The sequence below is a fragment of the Oncorhynchus mykiss genome, chromosome 7 (genome assembly GCF_013265735.2).
Source record: "Oncorhynchus mykiss isolate Arlee chromosome 7, USDA_OmykA_1.1, whole genome shotgun sequence".
Lineage (NCBI taxonomy): Eukaryota > Metazoa > Chordata > Actinopteri > Salmoniformes > Salmonidae > Oncorhynchus > Oncorhynchus mykiss.
Window position 1 is genome coordinate 37,927,454 of NC_048571.1, and position 24,712 is coordinate 37,952,165.

Here is a 24,712-nt window from a genome sequence, read left to right on the forward strand (position 1 = left end):
CTGATTGAATTGGATTTATAAAGTGACATCAATAAGGGATCATAGACTGACCAGGTGAACACGATCATAAAAAGAGAAGGTGTTCCTAATGTTTTGTGCACTCAGTGTTCATGTGAAGAGGGTAAAGCAGTATATGAACATTATTAAAGTGACCAGTGTTCAATGACTATGTACATAGGGCAGCAGTCTAAGGTGCAGGGTAGAGTATCGGGTGGTAGCCTACAAGTGACTAAATTCAGGGCAGAGGCCTGCTTAGTCGTGACAATTGAACAGTCTGATGGCCTGGAGATAAAAATACAATTCTATTTAACTCGACAAGTCAGTTAAGAACAAATTCTTATTTACAATGACGGCCTACGAAAAGGCAAAAGGCCTCCTGCGGGGACGGGGGCTGGGATTAAAAATAAAAATACATAAATGGGGCGGCAGGGTAGCCTAGTGGTTAGAGCGTTGGACTAGTAACCGGAAGGTTGCAAGTTCAAACCCCCGAGCTGACAAGGTACAAATCTGTCGTTCTGCCCCTGAACAGGCAGTTAACTCACTGTTCCTAGGCCGTCATTGAAAATAAGAATTTGTTCTTAACTGACTTGTGAAATTAAAAAAGACAGAAGCTGTTGTTCAATCTCTCGTCCCCAGCTTTGATTCAGGAAAAACAGTTTTTGAGTTGTGTGATTGAAATATCAGCAGTCTCTGGTATAGCTCTTCATGCATCATTCAAGACTTATCTGTAAAGCTGAAACGTTGTAGATTCCGCAATACAATAGAAATGTAAAGGTATTTTCAGTTTGAGATGACAAATGCTAAAGCGTGAAATGTTCCTTTAAAATTTGAATCATGCAGTACAGCTGAACTGCAATACGGATTGAATAGAGCCCGTAGTTTAAATTGTGTGCAGCACAATGGATATATAATGCACAATGTCTCAGGAAAGACTGTCTGGGTTGTCAATATTCAGTAAAGAAAACAGTCGGGCACACAACCAGGATCTACAGGCCGTGGTGAAAACATTTGCACACAAAAATACAAGGCGACGCAGTTGCATACTGCTACTGTAGGCCTCTGCATTTAATTAATTTTTTAATTTACCTTGATTGAAGCCCATTTCTGTAAACTATTAGCCAGACAAAACCTGCTAAGTTCAACAATAAATAGTGGCTAAATGTATCCTTAAGCTGACTACTTTTTCCTCATTGTTAGGCTATTTGAGGTGTCATTTTTTTATAGAAAAAGTATAAATACCAGCTAAATTCTGTATACAGCTATACTGCATGATGAAGAATTCCATAGTAAGCTAGTGTTGAGGGTGGACTGACTATTATTTGGCATTGACAGACTGGTTTTACACACAACAACTTTCTATACAAGCTGGTAGAGAGTGAGGATGACATGTCATGCAGTTTCAGATAGGCTATAAAGGACAGTTGTGTGTGTATATATGTACACACACACACACATATATGTATATTTTTTTTATATACTGGTTGCTGATTAGTATGCTGTTTTATCGAAAATGATTTTTAAAATCTGCAACGTTTGAATTCCCAACTTTAGTTACTGAAAAAGTAAATCCATTATTCCAGAGAAACTGTTAAACCAGTGGTACTTGGCTGTTTTTTGTAAGAAAAACTATAAAGCAACTGTACCATCTTCAGTACCCCCCCCCCCCTCCCCCCAAGTAAAACAAGAATCTCTGACATCAAGCTCCATATAAGGGAATATTGTGATGTTTCTACATAACAAGGTTTCCCCCATGAGGGTGCACATGTGCGCAGCTGTTACCCATCTCTGCTGCTGTGGCAGTCAGCTACATTTATATAAAAAAAAAAAATATTATATATATATATTTTTTTTTAGGTGAAAAGTACACATTTCCTGACAAAACAATTCTTGATAGTACTTGACAAAAATAACTTATTTGCCTGTATGCTTTCAATAAAACAATACATTTGTCCACAGTTCGCAAATTTGTGAATCATGCATTCACTAACCCACGGAGCAGTGACGTGCGTTTTGTCCTATATTTATATATTTTTAACCCCAGCCCCTGTCCCCGCAGGAGGCCTTTTGGTAGGCTGTCATTGTAAATAATTATTTGTTCTTAACTGACTTGCCTAGGGAAATAAAGGTCAAATACAATTTATTTTTTTTAAGAACGAGGCCTGCATCCAGCAAAGTCACGTGACCCGTTTTTGCAGCCGTCTCAGTTCTGCACCCCAGGAAGAGAGAGACAACTCAACTGGACTAGTAAACTTCTCCTTTAACCAGAGGTCGAGCAGGTGAGGTAGAGCTCATGTAGGGCTATAGGACAACATTCCTCGCGACAAAGCGTCCGCAGGAGATGCCCTTGTAGCCAGTTAGGTAGAACACCGCTAGTAATTGGTGCAAGGCAAGGCTAGTATGCTTGGGGACAGTACAGGAAATGCTGTATTTTTTAGCCATTGAGGCAGAATGACCGTCACACTACTGTCTGTAATGCAGCTCTAGATGGCTCAATGCGGGAAGGCCAAATACACAGACATTCACTTTTGCACACATTATCAGTCATTACTATCTCACTGTACCTGTACTAGTAGAAATAGATGACAATACTATACTCCTGCTTTGGGTATGCACTGCCGTGTGCACTCTGAGGAACTAGTAACTGGATGTATAATATATTCTGTCTCTGTAGTTAGTTTTGTACCCCAACTTCTGCATTATTCCAACACTATGATTTAGAGATTTCTCTTCTCATTAAATATTGACACCTTCGATGCCCGGGAGGTTCAGCTTGTAGACTAGTGGAAGATCAAATCCATGATGATTGCTATCAAAAGCAGTTCCACTTCAACATGATATCCAGCCTGCTTATTTTTCAGAAGCAGAAAGCTTATTTCCTTGCTGCTATGTTCACACACACACACGCCCGCTGACCAAACCCAGTGCTTTTATGTTCTGGATTTTTATTCAGATTGCAACATGTTGGTTGATAACGACCTGGGCTTTGTCAAATGTCCTCTCCGCTCTAAGCCATGCCTGTTCACTTACCATGCAGTGATTATGCTCTATCAGTTATCTGATTACAACAAGCATGTTGGAATGCTTCCTGAGGTGTGTGTGTGTGTGTGTGGGGGGGGGGGGGGGGGGGGGGGCAATTGTTCCTGTGTGATTATGTCTCTACCAGCATGTGTGTGTGAGCACTGTGTTTGTGTGGGCAGTGGGAACAGTGTATTATGTCTGATGGCCCATCCCAAAAGGTAGCTGATAGCCAGTGCAGATGAGGAGAGAAACAGCAATAGAAACCTCTCAAGACGTCCCCACACATCAAACATTTAAGGGCTACACTACCCAAAGTGCCAGAGAAAAGTGACAGAGAGCAGAACATATTACCAAAGGCACATTTAGCAACAACAACAAAAAGGACATGGCCAATACTATACCAGGCTTATGCTGTTATCTTGAGCGAATCACACCCTAAAGAATGTTTGATTCGGAAGAATACCACAAACAAAATGCGTACAGTGTAAGCAAAACCAACCAAGCTTCAGGCAACAATTTACATTACCAGTAATGCTGTAATTAATCTAGTCTAGTAGGCTACCAATATTGCATAGTGGGCTAATTAGCAGTGGTACTTAAAAATACTTGAAAGTACTACTTAAGTCGTATTTGGGGGGGTTTATATTTTTTTGGACAACTTTTACTTTACTACATTCCTAAAGAAAATAATGTATGTTTTACTCAATACATTTTCCCTGGAACCCAAAAATAAAATTAAAAAAACATTTTGAATGCTTAGCAGGACAGGAGAATGGTCCAATTCACACACATCAAGAGAACATCCTTGGTCATCCCTACTGCCTCTTATCAGGCAGACTCCCTAAACACAAATGCTTTGTAAATTATGTCTGCGTGTTGGAGTGTGCCCCTGGCAATCCGTAAATTAAAACAAGAAAATGGTGCCATCTGGTTTGCTTAATATAAGGAATTTGAAATTATTCACACTTTTACTTTTCATGCTTAAGTATATTTTAGCAATTACATTAACTTTTGACACTTAAGTATATTATTTAAATATCAAATACTTTTAGACTTTTACTCAAGTAGTATTTTACTGGGTGACCTTCACTTTTACTTGAGTCATTTTCTATTAAGGTATCTTTACTTTTACTCAAGTATGTAAATTGGGTACTTTTTCCAACCACTGCTAATTTGGCTACTCTGTTATTGCATTCTAGTAGTTGTTTTCGGGCATTAGCCTACACGAGTGGAATAAAGCAGTCTATTGGGACAACACTATTATTCATTGACCAATATAAAGCCTATGTTATACTGCCAGACGGCATAGTAGTCTATATACAAACAGACAGCCTAACCGCTCTCTTGTGAGCTACTTTAAAAGAATGAATACAGGAATCTATCTGAACATTATCATAAAATGCCCATGGCAGTCTTTCCCCATCGAACGCGCGGTACTGTGACTTCTGGAACGAGTAGTAACTAAATCTATCAAATTGAAATGGACAGTCATCCTTCTTTCGGTCCTTCCTCCCTACACCTTACGAACTGGTGTAGCGAACACTGTTGCCTCTTCAAATCCCAAGTGGCCAGCCAGCAACATACAAGTAGGATTGAAACATTGTTGAGATCTAGTGCAGAAATCAGTATGATGTGTTTATTTTCTAGAATCTGGGCAACATTTGTGGAGCCAGCAACGGCAAAGAAGAATTGGTTACAGTAATGTAACGGTAAAGCTATAGACATGCCTTCTTGGCACCCTCCCAATGCCGCTATCCTCACTGCTCTGAAAATACCTCCTTTCTTTCCGCTGTTTCATTTGAATCAATCGAACAGAAGACGTCCACCGAAAACGGATCGCATTTCTAAAATAATGTTGTACTCACCGACTGTTACTTGGTTTTCATTAGTTCCAATTTCACTCACTGGGATAAGCCTGCAGCAACGTTTAGCGTCTTGTGGCTAACTAGTAGCGACACAGAAGAAAAGCCACCGTGGCTGGGCAGGCAAGCAGCTCTGTCTCTAGTTGCCGCCCCCTGCAGATATGAGAACGCCCCTAGCGAGAAGTCACTTCTCGAGTTCGGGTCTGCGGATGAGGCAAAGAGAGAAGGAGGAGACCCGGGTAAAATGCAGACAGACAACACAGTGCAGTGGTGGGGGGAAAAAAGTACCCAATTGTCATACTTGAGAAAAAGTGAAGATTCCTTCATGGAAAATGACTCAAGTAAAAGTGAAAGTCACCCAGTAAAATACTATTTGAGTAAAACGTCTAAAAGTATTTGGTTTTAAGTATACTTAAATATCAAAAGTGCATGTAATTGGTCAAATATACTAAAATATCAAAAGTAAAAATAAAAAAATAGAAATCATTTCAAAGTCCTTATATTAAGATAACCAGATGGCATTGTTTTCTCATTTTTATTTATTTACAGATAGCCAGGGGCGTGCTCCAACACTAAATTACAAACGAAGCATGTGTTTAGTGAGTCCACCAGATAAAAGGCAGTAGGGATGACCAGGGATGTTCTCTTTATAAGTGTGTGAATTAGACCATTTTATAGTCCTGCTAAGCATTCAAAATGAGTACTTTCGGTTTTCAGGGAAAATGTATGGAGTAAAAAGTACGTACTTTTCTTTAGGAATGTAGTGAAGTAGAAGTTGTCAAAAAATATAATAAGGAAAGTACAAATACCCCAAAAATCTACTTAAGTAGTACTTTACACCACTGATACATTAGAAACAATTAAAGGGTACTCTCAGGTAAGCAAGTATAAAGCAATATCTCTGTACTGTAGCTCAACTTCTGTGACTTAAATTGAAACATATTAATACCACAGAAGATAATAATTCATTCTGGGCACCCTAACTTTACTGGCTAAAACCCAGAAGAGAAGAAAAAGGCAGTGAGTCGATATCTCAGAGCCCATGAAAATTAAATGAGATATGCATTATCTCTCTCTCTCTGGCCCTATTCCCACTACTGGAGAGATGGAGAGTCTGAGGAGCAGAGTGGCAAAAGAGATTTAAACTTTTAAATCCACATGACATCATTGCCTTACCTTTGCTTTGTGGCTGGCAACGTGACATTCTCATTGCGCAGCTCGAATTGAGCCCCACAGTGGACACGCTTAAAACCTAGCAGTCAAACACGGAAATGGTTCCAAACGTTTTTTCACCATTCATTTTATCCATTGCGGGTTTTTAGAAAGACTACAAATATGGGCTGTGTTTCGTGTAGGAATACCCAGGCTTGATGTTTTGATAACGTGTCAATTTATTTTGGACAAGGTGACTTTTATCCCTATATTCCACTCTATTTACTCTCAGATTCAAAAATGCTAATTGGCATCAAAGTAGACATCATGCAAGACTACAAATCCCTGCAAGCTCCTGCACATCTACTAGCTACCTTGATCCAAAGCTAAATATATATATATATTGAACATTTTAATTTACTGTTCAATATTTCATTGAACTAATATTTGTCTTATTTATGCATTTGGTATTTTGTCTTCTACAGAATACTATCCTAGTAGCAGTAGCAGTCAGATATTTATGTGCCATGAATACTTTTTTGTGAAGAACCTATATAACTAGCTAGCTACCTAGTTGATATTAGTAACACTCTTATTTTACCAGATCCTCGTCTCCTTCAGCCAGTGGAGGTCTTTATTTAATCCCTTAGTGTTCTGCCAACACTATGAACAAGGGGAAATATAATTAAATTCATGGTGTCAGAATGCCCTGCTGTGTTGAAGCAATTCATAATTAACTTGTTGACATGTTGTCACATCTGCTCCTGCAACGCCCTCTACTGCTCATCCTGTGTCTACTTGACCTGCCTGTGTCTACTTGACCTCTCTTCCTCTCCCTCTGTGTGATTGTGTGGGCGGAGACAGGTGTGCTGGAGTCAGAGCAGATCCCCACCAGCTGCAACCTGTTCCATAATCAAGACCTCTACAAATACTCATCCCTGCCACTTCCACACTGCCAGGTCGTAATCTCTGCTCAGTCAGTCTATGGTTCTAGCTGTTTGTTACTATTCAGATCCTGTTATCATGTTCTGCCCGTTTTCCTTGGTTGACGCCATTTTCCTGTCCGCTACAGTTCTGCCCGCTCTGACTGTGGTCCCTGTCTCCAGTCCCACATCTCGTCATCCTGCTACTCTGTCCTGGATTCCACACTCTACAACTCCCTTGGATTCCCCTCCGGACCTGCTTTCCCTGTCCCAACCACTCTCGCTCCAGCCTCAGCACCTGGTTTCCTGCAACCCACCTGAACGTCCCCTGGCCTGCACTCCATCTCCTCCTGAGTTGCAATAATATACCTTGGTTACTTCATCCCAGTTTCCTTGTCTGAGTCTGCTCTTGGGTTCCCTGTTCCACTCCAAGTAACACATGCTCTGTTGCAGATTCAACACTAGATTAACCAATTGCAGAATGTATCCATAATCATGAGTGAATAAGTATATTTACTTGACAAGAATGCACCTAGTAACCCATCAATCACATTAAGAGGACCACAATGGTTTAAGTCCCAGACTTTGTGTTATCCTCAATGATTTTACTCATGTGCATGTGTCATAACTCTTCAAGTTATGTGTTCTTTTTTTTATGGTCGAATTAATACACTAAATTCCAACAATTACATTGTTTTAAAGAAATCAAAATAGTAAACAATGCATTTATGACTTTTATACATAACATATAAACATCTGAATTTAAGTAAATATTAAATGATTTATTCCTCAATGCCACAAACCTGGGACATCGAAGAACATCATATGAACTATTATTACTATCCTAGAGCGCACAGATTCTTCAGATTTTCCATTCTAGGAATTAGACCAGCACAAATAACACAACATAAAAAACAGCATATTGGGATTTTGGTGGGTGACTTATAAATAGAAAAGCTGGATGCTTAAGGTAGGTTTAATATAAAATACTAGGTCAACTCAATCAGAATGAGAAACACACTTAGACTCAAAACAAAGAAGCCATGCCTAAACGTAGCTATATCAACACCCTTCTTGTCAAGGTCCAGGTTGCTACTGTCAATTGTGAGCAGCACATGTACCACTGCATTCAATTTGAACCCCAGAATGAGGACAGCATTAAATAGGTGGGGGAAAAAAGTATTTAAACAATTAATATTTTATACAAGACACTTACACTTTGTCACTGAGTCTAGATGTTATCAAATCAGAAGAACAAGTGAAGGAAGCAGCATAGTGAAAAGGGTTGAAGGTAGGGCATGTTTTTTCGAGATAAGATGGAGAGTTCCAAAGTGTCAAAAATTGAGGGACCATGGTGCATTAAAGGCATAGTGTGGAATAAGGGGTAGCTAGAGAAAAGGTTTCCCATGGAATAAACGTAAATGGGGAGCTGGTTTGCCTCTGCACCCCTTTTAGGTCATTGTCACAAAAACCTGGCCCATGTCCAGTCATACGGGTCTCAGCCCGTGTCCCTCGACATTATTCCGTCACAGTTGCAGCATTCAAATCGTAGTCATCACTTAGGCCTGCACATCAACCAGTACTGGGATCATTGGAAACTTGGGATGCTTGCGTTCAAAGTGTTCCTTGCAAATCTTTGGGTCTGCATCTATTAAGGTCAAGAACAAAATTGAGAAAGTTCATCTGTGGCTTAGATTGAATTTAAAGTTGACACATTATAACCAAAGCAATATGATCCAACAAACTACTACCTTTATAAAAAAAACTGACTGTACAACCCAGGCCAGTACAATAGCCTACACATGGAGAGGAACCTAAAGGTACATACAGTACCAACCAAACTACTCACCGACAGATTGGGCAGGTGTGGACCAGTGCTTCCTTGGCTGCAGTCCTCTGGTTCGCAGCTGCTCCCTTCTTACCTTGGCATCAGTCAACAAGTTCAACTTCAACTTAAGAGTGGAGCAGGAGTTAGATATTAATCCCCCCCCCCCCCCCCACCCCAATTGTACCCATAGTTCAGAATAATGACTTAAATGGATGGACAGCTCCAGATCTTAATGGCAGGAGTGTGAATAAGCTTTTGTTTCAGCTCAGCCCCATACCTGATTACAAATCATAGCCTATCGCCGTGATTCGGTATGTTGATTATTTAGGTCAGGTAGAGCAGGGCTGGGACAAAACCCTTTACACACTCCTGCAATGACTGAACCAGACCAAAGCAGGAGAATAGTGTTCCAGGTTGAAACAGTTGACCTAGTTGAGAGGTGATAAGTCAGGCACAAACATTGGTTCTGGAAAAGAGAAGGTTTGCAATTTGGCATCAATAACGTGACAGTAATTCTACCTAAAAAACAAGTCATTTAAAACCCACCATAGCAGGTAGGACTAAATAAGGTTACATAACCTTGCCTACTAGATATACCAAGTATCTGCTGTCCAGAGGGTAACAAGGGAAAAGGGGATACCTAGTTGTACAACTGAATGCATTCAACTGAAATGTGTCCTTTGCATTTAACAGCAAACATATCAATGTTTTCCTGCAGTAAAGTATGCACACTGTTGACTCGAGAAGATGAATCGGTTCATCTCTGAAACCTCTCAAAAAGCCAGACTAAAATAATACAGCTAGTTTGTGTAGCTACAAGTCAAGTAGTACTTGAAGTAGGCTGCCCACCGCTCACCCACAGACAAACATTATCAAGAATGCCTAGCCCTCGGTTCACCATCCAAGTTAGCTAGCTCGTTAACTAGCAAGCTAGACGGTTCATTTATATAAGTCAATGAAAGGGATTTAGCTAGGCTACTGTTGCTAACTACCTAACAATGAGCTAGCTAGCTAAATAACAGCAATTTTCAATTAAAAACTTAACCAAGGCAGTTCACAGAATTGTACATTTAAACAAATTTAGCCAATTAATTTATAGTTAATCCAGAGATTCTTACCTTTTCCTCAATCCGGCAGTCTCGTCCAGATCATCATGGCCCTGGTGAGTAATGTGAAGGTTTAACAGCTTTAACAGCTTATTAGCATTTCATTTTGGGGTGCTAAATACAGGCAAATATATTGGTAAAAGTCCCCTTGTCCGAGAGAGATTTAAACCGTTATTAAAACGCCACGCCAGAGCAAGCCAAAACAAAACACAGCCCTTATTTGAAGTGTTTATAAAATCCACAATGGATCAAATTAAATGTGGAAAAATGATTGGAAATATTTCCGTGTTTGGCCGCTAGGTTTTATGGGTATTATGACTGTGGTAGACTATTGACCACAAATATCACAGTAGCCACTAATTATTTAACAATCTGGGCAACTTTTCTTCTAAAACATATTACAATATTGAATAATGCAACCAAACCATATTACACTTTTGAATAATGCAACAATCCACGAGCATGTGCAGACAAGTAAATGGTTTATTTTCTCGTCCGTACACATTCAATTTGCTAACAATACATGGTGCAATAACTCAATTCATCCTTGCAGTCTTTAAACACCATTTTTAAAAACTTGAAGGTTAAAGTCTACAAAACACAGTTGACTCTGATACAGATTCTACTTTTCGAAAGAAAAAACTGTTTGGAGATCAAATGCTTCAATGAGAAAATTTGCAGAATGCGGCTAAAATCCATTTAGCTCCATCTCCTCCCACTACGCATACTGACCAGCTCAAATAAACAGAAGCATGCTACATGGTAGACCAATCTGAACTCATCTCTCGGCATGTCCAGCCCACTCACTTTCTCAGCCAATCATACATAGCAGGAATTTTGCACGCTTTTTCATGTGGTTAAACAAACTAGGCTCGTAATTTAACAATTTTATTGGTATTTACAGATTGCATACACGTTTGTTTTTAAGGCACATGAAAGTTCTCATGTTCCAGAAGGCATTTCTGCCCAAAAAAAATGCTTTTTGAGGAGAAAAAAGTTTACGTTCAAATGGCTCTTTTGTGAAGTAGTGACGCGTGACATACACCTAGTTTCCTGAAACTAGTCACATATTTGGTACTGAGTGGAAATGCCAAACAGATGCTTTACATTTATACATCCAGTGAAATATATTTCTCAATATGTATACATCCAGTGAAATATATTTCTCAATATGTATAATGATCAAGTAATGTTAGCATATCAATAATGAATGTTTAGCCCTCTTTTACAAATATAAAAGTACAATAACATTACCATACTGTAACGGTTTTCTTCCTCTTCTGACGAGGAGTAGGATAGATCGGACCAATATGCAGCGTGGTACATGCCCATGTTAATATTTATTTAAACTGAACACAAAAACAAAATAACAAGAGAACGAACGTAAACTAAACAGATCTGTCTGGTGCAGACAGAGACAGAAAACTACTCACAAATCATAGTGGGAAAACAGGCTGCGTATGGTTCTCAATCAGAGACAATGATAAACAGCTGCCTCTGATTGGGAACAATACCAGGCCAAACACAGAAATACAAAAACATAGAATGCCCACCCCAACTCACGCCCTGACCAAACTAAAATAGAGACATAAAAAAGGAACTAAAGTCAGGACGTGACACATACACTGTCATTAATATTATAATGTAGGCGACACAGCTAGGTAACATTAGCTAGCTAGCTAAACAAAATAATTGCTGCATCCTCACATAAACACGCTGGCAGTAGCTGAATGCTGACGTTTAGCTGAACCATAGCTAGATAGGAGCTCTTAGGCTTAGCTACCATATTAAAGTTACATTAGAACAAACCAGGCTTCATTTTGTCAATATCATGGAAGTCATTACATGAGGTTAAAGCAAATTGAGACTGAAAACTTTGACAATTCCCTGGGGAGTTGCTTCTTGCCTGGATCTCGTGGCTCAGTGCAGTCAAGCGAAAAATGAAATACTTGAGATTTAAAGCTATGGGGACAATATCATCATTAAACCGGCTGTTACTACAATTTAGGTAAAGATTCAACAAGTCAACTTACTGTTGAGTTAGAATAGTACGATACACAAGGTGCAATTTCGAAACTTAGCTGTGCATCAGCAGTTTTCCTCTTGTTATACACTGAGTATACATAGACTGATCAGGTGAACCCAGGTGAAAGCTATGATCCCTTATTGTTAAATCAATCAGTGTAGATGAAGGGGAGGAGACAAGTTAAAAAAGGATTTTTAAGTCTTTAGACAATTGAGACATGGATTGTGTATGTGTGCCATGGGCAAGACAAAATACTTAAGTGCCTTTGAATGGGGTACACTGCTATTGGGTTTTTCACTCTCAACAGTTTCCATGTGTATCAAGAATGGTCCACCACCAAGGACATCCAGCCAACTTAACACAACCTTGCTAAGTAATGAAGTCAACATGGGCCTGCATCCCTGTGGAACACTTTCGACGCCCTGCAGTCCATGCCGCGACAAATTGAGGCTGTTCTGAGGGCAAAAGGGAATAGGATTGAATCAAACAAGTCAGCTGTGACTTGGGAGGAGGTAAGTGAACTGGCAACAGGAGTTGATTGTTGACTTCAGGAAGCAGAGGAGGGAACATGCCCCGATTCACATCAACGGGACTGCAGTAGAGAGTCAGCAGTTTTAAGTTCCTCGATGTCCACATTACTAAGGACTTGACATGGACCAACAACATCACCACTCTTGTCAAGAGGGCGCAAGTGTCTCTATTTGATAAGGTTGGCTGAAGAAATGTGGTATTCCACACTGGGTCTTATCCAAATACTACGTCCTGACCGGTTGCATAATGGCCTGGTATGGAAATTGCTCCGTCCACGACCGCATGGCCCTCCAGCTGGTGGTGAAGACGGCCCAGTACATCACTGGGACCATTCTCCCACCCATCAGGGACATCTACTCGAAACGGTGCCTGAGGAAGGTCCGCAGCGTCATCAAGGACCCCACACACGCTAGCGATGAGCTGTTCACTCCCTTACCGTTGGGCATACAGTATTGGAGCATGAGGTGACACACATCCACACACGTGCGCGCACACACACACACACATTCATGCTACACACAATCAACTCCTTTGTTTTGCTGAAGTTGAGGGATAGGTTGTTGTACTGGCACCACAATGCCAGTTCACTTACCTCCTCCCTATAGGCTGACTCGTCGTTGTTGGTTATCAGGCCTACAACCGTGGTGTCGTCAGCAAACTTGATGATGGAGCTGGAGTCGTGCAAAGCCACACAGTCGTGGGTGAACAGGGAGTATAGCTAAGGACACACCCCTAGGGGGGGGGGCCCTGTGTTAAGAGTCAGTGTGGAGGTGTTATTACCAGTCCTCACAGCAGTGTCTAGACCCAGGGCTCTGAGCTTGGTGTCAAGCTTGGAGGGAACAATATCATTGAATGCTGAACTGTAGTCAATGAACAGCATTCTCACATAGGTGTTCCTCTTGGGCTCTTTTTACATCTTACAGGTTAAGGGAGACATTAGAAGAGTTTAGTTGAAAATGCACAAAATGTATACATTTACGCAGGCCTACACACCTTCTATTGTGAAAAATGGATCATGGATAAGAATGTAACACATTTTCTGACCTAAAGAAAGCAAATATCTGCATATAAGGACACGCTCTGTTGGCACATCATGTGTGCTTGGCGAGCTAAACACTGAGACCAAAATCCTGACTTGAGATCCGTGCTCCTCTTTCAGACTTTTGTGTAAATCATGCATTGAGGTCAATTGCAGATTTATACCAAAACTAGCACACAAGCTACGTGTGCAGATCTTAAGTTAGGATTTTTTCCCTGAATTAGGAAAAATGTCTGCCTTGTGGTTAATATCATACTGCACTACACGGCTAAAATACTGCATTTGATATCTTAGCGGTCTTACTACTGATTTGCTGAATCTAGGTCAATGGCTTGACAGAGCAAAGTCACCCCCAGCCTTCCAACCACTCCTCCTCCCATACTGTTCCGACAGTACACACCCAGCCTCTCCTCCTCCTCTTCCTTTCCTACACCCTTAACCTCCTAACCCATCCTCCTCCAATTTCCTCCATCATAGTTGCTAAGGGTTTTTAGCCATTTGTAGACTGTTTAAAACTTCTTAGGGATCGCCCCCTTTTTTTTAAATGTTAGCCTAAAATGACATACCCAAATCTAACTGCCTGTAGCTCAGGCCCTGAAGCAAGGATATGCATATTCTTGGTACCATTTGAAAGGAAACACTTTGAAGTTTGTGGAAATGTGAATTGAATGTAGGAGAATAACACAATAGATAGAAGAAAATAAAATGAAACAAACCAACAGTTTTTTTTTCTCTACCACCATCTTTGAAATACAACAGAAAGGTCCCAGATCTAGTCATCACTCTGGTTCCAATTCCGATGGTGTCCACAAGAGGGCAACAGTGTATGTGAAACGTTTCAGACTGATAACTTGAAGTACGAGCAAGCTACATGACATTTAGTGTGAAGTCACCCAGGTACATTTGGGCAAATTGTGAAGGACTCATTTACATGTTTCTGCAATATCATTGTCAAATCTGTATACCTGGACTTTGATTTAGCTTTTCCAATATTATTAGCCATATTGTAAGTTCAACATTTGCAAAACATCCAGTCTTCATAACTTCGTAACTCTCCATATTCTTGCCATTTTTGTCCAAAACGAAAACGGTTGCTGTTGCACAATGTTAGCATACTCCCGTAAAGCCCAGCTCATTGGCTATCTAGCTAGCTTTTTTTGACCCCGATTGGTGCTTATTTGACAATGTTACAGTCAATCAAGTGAAGACCACCCGCGTCATCGGCGCGCCATGAAGGCGTCGCTCTCTAACCATATTTGGTGTCCTATAGGATATACTACACTCCTAATGAAATAGTGAAGTCTGGTTACATTCTAAGATCTCTGAGCAATAAATACGAACATAATTTGACGGTTTGAAACAAAGTTTAGGGTTAGATTTTTCACAGATTCCTTTTTTCGCAAATTGAAAGAGTGGAAATACAAAATCGATTGTGCATGCTATATGGACCCTTTTAGGATATGTAAAACGATTTTATCTAACAAAACGATGCTTCATGTTATCTCTGGGACCCTTTGGGTGATAAATCAGAGCAAGATTTCAGAATGGAAGCACACATTTCACCTTCAGAGTTGAATTTATCAAACCTATCGCAGTGAAAAAAGTATTTTGTTGTTACGAGCTCTCCTCAAAAAATAGCAAAGCATTTTTTTCCCGCAGTAATAGCTACTGTAAAATGGACAGTGCAGTTATATTAACAAGAATGTAAGCTTTCAGCCGATATAAGACACTTATATGTACCGACATTTGTTGTTTCTCTAAAATCTGCAATAGTGACACACGGCGCTGCATGATTTACAACATCCCCGTTGACGGGACGCCTATCCCTTAAGTCTGAACATGTTTCATGACATCATACAGAGGCTGGGATGTTTTTACACACACAAACAAAAGACAAACTAGGATATAGAGGGCGAGACGGTAGGACTACATCAGGTTCTCTCACACACACACACACACACACACACACACACACACACACACACACACACACACACAGTAGTTTAACATCATTTAACATTAAAAACACCAGTGGTTGTCAGAGATGGAATGAAGGTCAGCAGAGATGCTGACTCCAGCAGCGATGAGCAATGGGGGACATAGCTTGCTTAAAATGCATTTAAACTGATGTTGAGTTAAATTATTTTTGATACGCATGTACTGCAAACAATCTTTGAAACACGTCACATCAATAAAACTGCATCTGTAATTGCGCAGAGATAAAATGCATACAATTAATATAATACATGCAGGCCGACCTTTGTGATTTTGTGACTGATTTATCCATCAACAAGTGAATACAATCATCTCTGGGCGTCTTCAGACACACAAAACTGATTGCAATGAGATGAACAAGACTGATTGTAGTGAGACTGCAGGACAGGTGGAATCTGAGAGGAGCTATTTGCATTGCTAGCTCAAGACAGACAGGTTGTCTTCACAGTTGTCCTGGATAATTTTATGTTAATTCAGTGTCAAGCGTAGGACTATCTATAGCGCTCATTTTACAATACAGCAAGACAAATGAGATTGCGCATGTGACAAAAACAATTTACAGAAGGTGTAAAAGGTGCAGTGAAATACTTGTGTGCTAGCTTCCTCAACAATGCAGCTCTTTAAACAAGAACAATAACACCAATAATAAGAGTCAAGTAAAAAAAAAAAAGCAAGTAATAAGAAAAGTCTCTGTACCAGTCAGACCCCTAGTGTCATGTCTGTGTGTAAGATGCCATCAACAAGGGTCAGTAGTGTAATGACATGGCAACTGGAGTTTGGTGCAAAATTCCGGTTGGTTGCGAGGATTTCTTCAGCTATTTGGTATTGCCTGGATGTGTTTGTGGTTGTTAGATGTCCCTAAAACTATAAAACAGATTGTGATCAAGCATCCTCTTTTGCTTTCGTTATATGTTTACCGTAGAAAAGGATGTTTATTAACCCTTATTTGACCAGCTAAGTTGAATTGGCACATGCTGACCAAGGCTCTTTAAGGGTTAGTCTGGTCAAATAGGGTCACTTTGTAACTTTTTAGAGGCTGGAGGATATTTTTGTAAGTTGGTATATAAAGTGTGCTTCTTCAATCCAGGGGAGGTCAGCCTCCTGGGGAGACTCACTGTGTTTTCCAATCGCTGGCTGGCAGACTTAAAGGATTTAATAATATATGAACTGGTCTGGAATAGGGGGGATTGACTTCATTATAATGTCATTTCATCAAGTTTCTGTTTGTAAAGCAGTGCGACAAAAACAGCAACAGAGTTACACATGGGATAAACAAACGTACAGTCAATAACACAATAGAAAAATCTATGTACAGTGTGTGCAAATGAAGTAAGGAGGGAAGGCAATAAATAGGCCATAGTGGCGAAGTAATTACAATTTAGCAATTAACACTGGAGTGATAGATGTGCAGACGAGGATGTGCAAGTAGAAATACTGGGGTGCAAAAGAGCAGAAGAACAAAAACATATATGGGGATGAGGTAGGTAGTTGGATGGGCTATTTACAGATGGGCTGTGTACAGCTGCAGCGATCGGTAAGCTGCTCTGACAGCTTATGCTTAAAGTTAGTGAGGGAGATATAAGTCTCCAACTTCAGTGATTTTTGCAATTCGTTCCAGTCATTGGCAGCAGAGAACTGGAAGGAAAGAAAGCCAAAGGGGGTGTTGGCTTTGGGGATGACCAGTGAAATATACCTGCTGGAGCGTGTGCTACAGGTGGGTGTTGCTATGGTGACCAGTGAGATGAGATAAGGCAGAGCTTTACCTAGCAAAGACTTATGGATGACCTGGAGCCAGTGGGTTTGGCAACGAATATGTAGCGAGGACCAGCCAACGAGAGCCTGCAGGTCGCAGTGGTGGGTAGTATATGGGGCTTTAGTGACAAAACAGATGGCACTGTGATAGACTGCATCCAATTTGCTGAGTAGTGTTGGAGGCTATTTTGTAAATGATGTCTCAGTCAGGCTGCTCAACTGAACACAAATCATTTGTTTTGACAGTTACTCTAATGAATCTTTAAGAGGTGACTTCCTGTTGGTAACAGCACTGTAAATCATGGTCTTCTATCAGTTACTGCATCTGCAACTTCCTCTGACCTTTTGTAACCTTCTGTAATTTGTCCCAAAGCACTGCTACTGCAATTTTGATCGGTCTCACTACTTTGCCAGAAGTATTTACTTTAATAATCAAAATAAATCACTTAATCTTCATTATGGTGTATATCAGCCCTTGGATCAATACTATTTTTAATCTTTCAAATACTTTTAGCGTTTTCTTGAGTCTCCCTGCAATACCAGATGGGCAGGGTTTTCCATTTTGGAACTTTTTTTATTGGTTAATTAAGCCGGGCAAGCTCAATAAAACATATTTAACGTATTTTACATTTTGATTGTGACTTACATTTCAGCATTGTGTTTCATGTTTATGAATTGTACTATATATTTGTGAGTTGTAACCCACTCTACACATTTACATAATGTTACCACTTATCTGTCTCTGTATCATTATCTGCTGCCTGTTTGAGCTTGTTCATGGTCAGTTTTCCATATTTTAGATTTTGACCTTCAAATCTACAAATCGTTTTTTTTTTTGTTGTTGGAAACTGCAGAGTAAGCCTCGGTTGTCTGATGTCGTCAGTCACAGCCCAAATGTAGCTGTCAGGCTAACAAACATGTCAGCTTTTTGGATTGTCCTGGTTCTCTCGCTCAGACCTGTCAGAGCCAGTCATGATTACCCACCAGTGTGTCTCTACAAGAAGACTAGCAAAGTGTCATGCTGTGAGTGACAATAGCAACGGGATGGAAGTGTGTGGCTCCTACAGTGAGGCCTACTGTGATCGTCTCTGCAATCTATTTATATCTTCACAATTTCTCATCTCTGTGTTCAATGATTTACCTAGCTACGGTAAAAAAAAAAAAAAAAAATGATAACACACTGAACAAAAATACAAACGCAACATGTGAAGTGTTGGACCCATGTTTCATGAGCTGAAATAAAAGATCCTAGAAATGTTCCATACGCACAAAAAGCTTTTCTCTCAAATGCACAAATTTGTTTCCATCACTGTTAGTAAGCAGATAATCCATCTGTCTGACGGGTGTGGCATATCAATAAATCTGATTAAACAGCATTATCATTACAGTCACCGTGTGCCATGTCATGCTGACTACAAGAAAGCTGTTGCCAGAGAATTTAAAGTTAATTTCTCTACAATAAGCCGCCTCTAACATTGCTTTAGAGAATTTGGCAGTACGTCCAACCGGCCTAAGAACCACAGACCACATGTATGGCGTTGTGTGGGCGAGCGGTTTGCTGATGTCAACATTGTGAATAGAGTTTCCCATGGTGGTGGTGGGGTTATGGGCAGGCATTAGTTATGGACACAATTGCATTTTATCGATGGCAATTTGAATGTCAAAAATACCGTGATGAGTTCCTGAGGTCCAATGTGAGGCCCTTTTTTAAAAGGTATCTGTGACTAACTAATCTGTATTCCCAGTCATTTAAAATCTGTAGATTAAAGCCTAATGAATGTATTTAAATTTACTGATGTCCTCATGTGACCTGTAAGTCAGTAAAAATCAATGGAATTGTTGCATGGTGCACTTATATTTTTGTTGAGAATAGATCATTAACTTCACTGTCCATGGGTCTCTTCGCCACTGGCGTTCATTGACCAAGTCCACTTTTCAAGTTAGTGCTTCTGTTAAAGTCAAGAACATCAGTCACGGTCAGGTAATTTCTCTTTGAGTCATGGTAGTTTTGTTTGTCAGTAAGTTAAGACTCGGTAAACTAAACAAAAACAGTAAGGTTAGTTACATAGTCATGTAAATGCCAGTTATGCTCTGGTGGAAAACATGTCGTTTTGGGCCTGCGTCTGTGACCAGAGCTGAGGGAGAGTAGAAGTCTGCGGGAGATAGTGCAGTGAGAATGCCCATAGATGACAGTGTAATATATTTACACAAGTATACTATACTTAACCCGTGTGTGGTGTTCAGGTCTGTGGAACCCATTTTCAATGTTTACTAAAAGAAAAATGATACAATGAATACTTTTTTCCACCTGAGGCTCATTTACCTTGGCTCATTTTCTGTGAAGAACATGTAAAATAATACATTTTCATTGGGTGCACACTGCGTCCCAATGTAGGTGAAAACAAGTAAAAATGAAACAAAAAGGTTTGCTGTGTGCCTTCACTCTGTCTTCCTCCTCCCTGGGCCTGCTTTTTCAACATAGACAGGTTCTTGGTGCTGTCTCCTTGCCTGTCTGCCTGTCTCCTGCTTTACTCGCACTCTTTACCCTTTGCAGTATGTGAAACCACACAATGTCTTGCGGGAACCTGCACAATGTTATTACAATACATTGTATAAAAAAATCTGTATTTTCCCACACTACCACTGTAAGGTCTGCTTCCAACTCACACTTTCAAACATGTAGATCCCCTGAACGCAGCCCACTTTCCAGCCCACACTCTCAAACACATAGATCCCCTGAATGCAGCTCACTCTCCAGATCCCAATCACCTGAATTCTGATCTCCTGTATGTCATCATCACACACCATTTATTTCAGTTCTTTGCACCCCATCATTGTGAGTTTTTTTTGTGACAACCTATTCGGAGCTCTGTTTTTCCCGTAATTTGATCCTCCAGTGTATGATAGTTTTTGCCTGCCTCACTAACGACGCCTTTTGCCTATTCCCTGCCTGTATCTTAGCCGATTGGATTTCATGTTATCAACCTATTGCCTGATCCCGGATGACGTTACTAGCATTTTGCCTGCCTGTACTGTTGACTTTTTGGACCCCCTGTGTATGACCTTCTGCCTGCCCCTGGACCCAGCTACCTGCCTCCTTCTGTGGTCTTTTACAAATAAACACCTGCTGCACCCTGCACTTGAAATCAGCTCTCTGTCTCCCATCGAGGTCATTACAAACCCAGCCAGGTGCAAATTGGAGGAGGGACACAACAAATAAATAGCTTTGCATGTGTAGCTCCTTACCACAATCAACCAGCATGTCAAAAATCCTCTGCTCAGAGTGCCTTGGAAATAATTTTTGCAGAGAGAGAAGCTACCGTGGAAGGAACGTCTTCCACTTTGGAAGATGAAGAATTCTCTGAATATGAGGATCATGTCTGACAGTTCCTGCTTCCTTCAGAGTCTGACAGTGAGTTGGAAGAAGAGGATGCGATTTACCCTTTGCCAGCCCCAGGACCAGCCCGTCAGCAGCCAACCCCAGGACCAGCCCGTCAGCGGCCAGCCCCAGGACCAGACCGTTAGCAACCAGCTCATCAGCAGCCTGCAAGAGGAGAAATTGAATGGTCTTCTTGCCCAAGGAATGAGACTACATAGCTACCAATGTGATAAGGATGCAACCAGGCCCGACGCAGATGGCAGTTACTCATGTGGACATACAGTAAAGTCTTCTTTTGAACTGTTCATCCCAGACACCATCCAGACAATCATTCTGGACTGCACTCAATTGGAGGAAAGGCGTGTTTTTGGATAGCGATGGGGTTCTTTGGGGTTCTTATCCTTGCTGATGTTTTCAGATCCAATGGGGAATCCACAGAATCCCTGTGGGATGCAGAAACTGGCAGAAGAACTCCTTCCATGCAACAATGTCTCTGGAAAACTTCCACATTTTTTCCAGGATTATCCGCTTCGATAACCAAGACACCAGACCAGCTCGGCGGCAGAGAGACAAGCTAGCTGCAATCAGGTCAGTGTGGGGAGGAGCCCCTGAGAAGAACCAAGAGATGCGGGTTGTCCTGGACGTGACAGGGACTCCGTGGCCTCAACATCATTCAATAACTTTTTACTTTGCGCAGCTGGGACAGGAGCTCCTCAAGAGGAAGCTGACGATGGTACAAACAGTACAAAAAAACAAGCCAGAGCTCCAACCTCAGCTGTTGAATACACAGAACAGGCCTATCAATTCTAAGTTTGTGTTCACGGCCGACACGTCCCTAGTGTCCTACGTGCCAAATAAAGGCTAAAATGTGGTACTCATGAGTACGCTGCATAGGGATGGGAGAATCTGTGGCCAGGAACATCAAAAATCGTAATGGATAATGCCACAAAAGGACGGGTAGACAATTTAGACAAGCTGGTGACTGGCTACATCTGCAAAAGTGATACCCTACATTGGCCACTTGTGATATTCTTCAACATCTCGGCATACAACGCGTTTGTCATCTGGATGGCGTTGAACCCAGATTGGAACAGAGGGAAGCTCCAAAGGAGATGGCTCTTTCTCAAGGAGCTGGGCAAGGCATTGGTAAGACCACAAATCCAGAGGAGGCAACATGCCCCAAGGACCCCAGTTTCTGAGGCAATCGTGAGGAGGATTTAGGAGGAGGATGCTGGTGCCCCATCCGCCCGACCCACAGAACCAACAACTCCAATAACGGAGTGTGTGTGTCTATCAGTTTTGCACATCGAGAGACTGAAATTTTTTCCCATTCCTCCTTGCAAAACAGCTCGAGCTCAGTGAGGTTGGATGGAGAGCATTTGTGAACAGCAGTTTTCAGTTCTTTCCACAGATTCTCGATTGGATTCAGATCTGGACTTTGACTTGGCCATTCTAACACCTGGATATGTTTTATTGAACCATTCCATTGTAGATTTTCCTTTATGTTTTGGATCATTGTCTTGTTGGAAGACACATTTCCGTCCCAGTCTCAGGTCTTTTGCAGACTCCATCAGGTTTTCTTCCAGAATGGTCCTGTATTTGGCTCCATCCATCTTCCCATCAATTTGAACCATCTTCCCTGTCCCTGCTGAAGAAAAGCAGGCCCAAACCATGATGCTGCCACCACCATGTTTGACAGTGGGGATGGTGTGTTCAGCTGTGTTGCTTTTACGCCAAACATAACATTTTGCATTGTTGCCAAAAAGTTCAATTTTGGTTTCATCTGACCAGAGCACCTTCTTCCACATGTTTGGTGTGTCTCCCAGGTGGCTTGTGGCAAACTTTAAACGACACTTTTTATGGATATCTTTAAGAAATGGCTTTCTTCTTGCCACTCTTCCATAAAGGCCAGATTTGTGCAATATACGACTGATTGTTGTCCTATGGACAGAGTCTCCCACCTCAGCTGTAGATCTCTGCAGTTCATCCAGAGTGATCATGGGCCTCTTGGCTGCATCTCTGACCAGTCTTCTCCTTGTATGAGCTGAAAGTTTAGAGGGATGGCCAGGTGTTGGTAGATTTGCAGTGGTCTGATACTCCTTCCATTTCAATATTATCGCTTGCACAGTGCTCCTTGGGATGTTTAAAGCTTGGGAAATCTTTTTGTATCCAAATCCGGCTTTAAACTTCTTCACAACAGTATCTCGGACCTGCCTGGTGTGTTCCATCTTCTTCATGATGCTCTCTGCGCTTTTAACGGACCTCTGAGACTATCACAGTGCAGGTGCATTTATACGGAGACTTGATTACACACAGGTGGATTGTATTTATCATCATTAGTCATTTAGGTCAACATTGGATCATTCAGAGATCCTCACTGAACTTCTGGAGAGAGTTTGCTGCACTGAAAGTAAAGGGGCTGAATAATTTTGCACGCCCAATTTTTCAGTTTTTGATTTGTTAAAAAAGTTTGAAATATCCAATAAATGTCGTTCCACTTCATGATTGTGTACCACTTGTTGTTGATTCTTCACAAAAAAATACAGTTTTATAACTTTATGTTTGAAGCCTGAAATGTGGCAAAAGGTCGCAAAGTTCAAGGGGGCCGAATACTTTCGCAAGGCACTGTATGTGAGTGAGTACGTTAGTAAAATTCCCTAACTAAGTGTTTTCATCATTCTAGATTGCAGCCGGTAGCAACAACAAGAAGCACTGCGATGTGTGTGGACCTAAGAAGGACAGAAAGACACAGTACACAAGCATCAAGTGCAAGAAATACATTTGCAACACACACAGCAAAACTCTGTCCCTCATTTGGTGTGTAGGCCGACCTTAATGTGTGTTAAATGGGGCTTTTATTGATACATGTGATCGAGCAGAGGTAAATAGCAAATATGAACCATGTGTGCTGTCTATATTACTTGTAATTGATATAAGTCAACATCTAAGTATTAAGTATTTTTACGTAAACTGTTATGGCTGTATTGTTTTAAAAACCCAATAATGTTGTGGGTCCATCACATTGGGTGAATAACAAAAACATGAACACCACACAAGGGTTAACACTAAGGGAATCTTGATTCAAACTTTGTCACATCCAGACCACAAAGCACCAGTATGACATTCAATTCTAGCCAAGACACATGCACAGCCGTATCAGCATTTGTCTGAGAAACAAGAGGCCTGAACAAGCATTGTGTAATTTTAGTAGAAGGGGGCCAAGAGGACTAAGATATTTACATACAACTCTTAAATCAAATTGGAGAAAGGTCAAATAAACCTCAACGGATTGGCTATAATATCACACTGCACCACCGTATGTAGAGTGAGATTTTTGTATTGAAAGCATATAGCTCCACCCAGTGGTGGAATTAGGTAAGTAAAAATGTTCAATACTGTGTGGATGGAAAAAGTATATTAATAATTTTAAAGGAATACACAGATAAGCACTGACAGACAGGGAACATGCTAATCCCCTATCCACCTGGCCACCAATAAAAAAATGTTGCCCATATATTTATAAATCAGATGACATAACATGCTTTACGGATTAGTACTGGTACAAGATATAATCTAGTCCACAGGGTGGTGCTGGTGGCGCTTTACTAAAGTCGGATGGAGCTGGGCTGGAACAAAAGCCTTCACACACCACGTCCCTAAAAGACCCGAGTTACCCAGAGGAAATACTGTAGTAGGGCTTCCCTTTGCCATCTTCGTTTGTTTGCACATTTCACTATAGCCTGCAAAATCCAATAGTTCTGATCAGGAACTAAGGTGACAGCATTGCAATGCTGCTTTAATGGTTACATCCACATGACAAATGGTGCGTGTAACACAAGCAACGCAGCTACAAACGCTGTCGTTGAGATGTGTTTACGTCATGCTATGCTATCCATTAAGGAATCCTTCTTAGCTCTGAGAGCACAGCCTACACGTCACTCTTCTAATGCGTGTTAATGATATCGTCAGGCAGCTTCTAACACCTTTATATTACAACACGCTTATGTTTAGAACACAGCTTTTAACGCCTTTACATGTAGGTTGTACTCGGTCTGTACTCAGCTGTGGTGATTATTCTAATATCCCAATGTTTTGTTTGAT

General features: G+C 40.9%; 1 protein-coding gene and 1 long non-coding RNA gene across 2 annotated transcripts in view; both read right to left on the reverse strand.

Annotated features, from left to right (window-relative positions):
* The window catches only part of LOC110527702 (protein phosphatase 1, regulatory subunit 16B), a 128,646-nt gene extending 123,640 nt beyond the window's left edge, over positions 1-5,006 (reverse strand). Inside the window, exon 1 of the mRNA XM_021609156.2 lies at positions 4,884-5,006. The gene's annotated coding sequence lies outside the window, so the exon portion shown is untranslated. The remainder of the gene's footprint in view (positions 1-4,883) is intronic.
* A 2,911-nt stretch (positions 5,007-7,917) lies between these two features.
* Positions 7,918-8,923, reverse strand: LOC118965380. Its single transcript, XR_005052706.1, has 2 exons — positions 8,805-8,923; positions 7,918-8,603 (listed from the first exon to the last, which is right to left on the reverse strand). It is a non-coding gene; the product is annotated as an uncharacterized LOC118965380 (long non-coding RNA).
* Between the last annotated feature and the right edge of the window lie 15,789 nt (positions 8,924-24,712).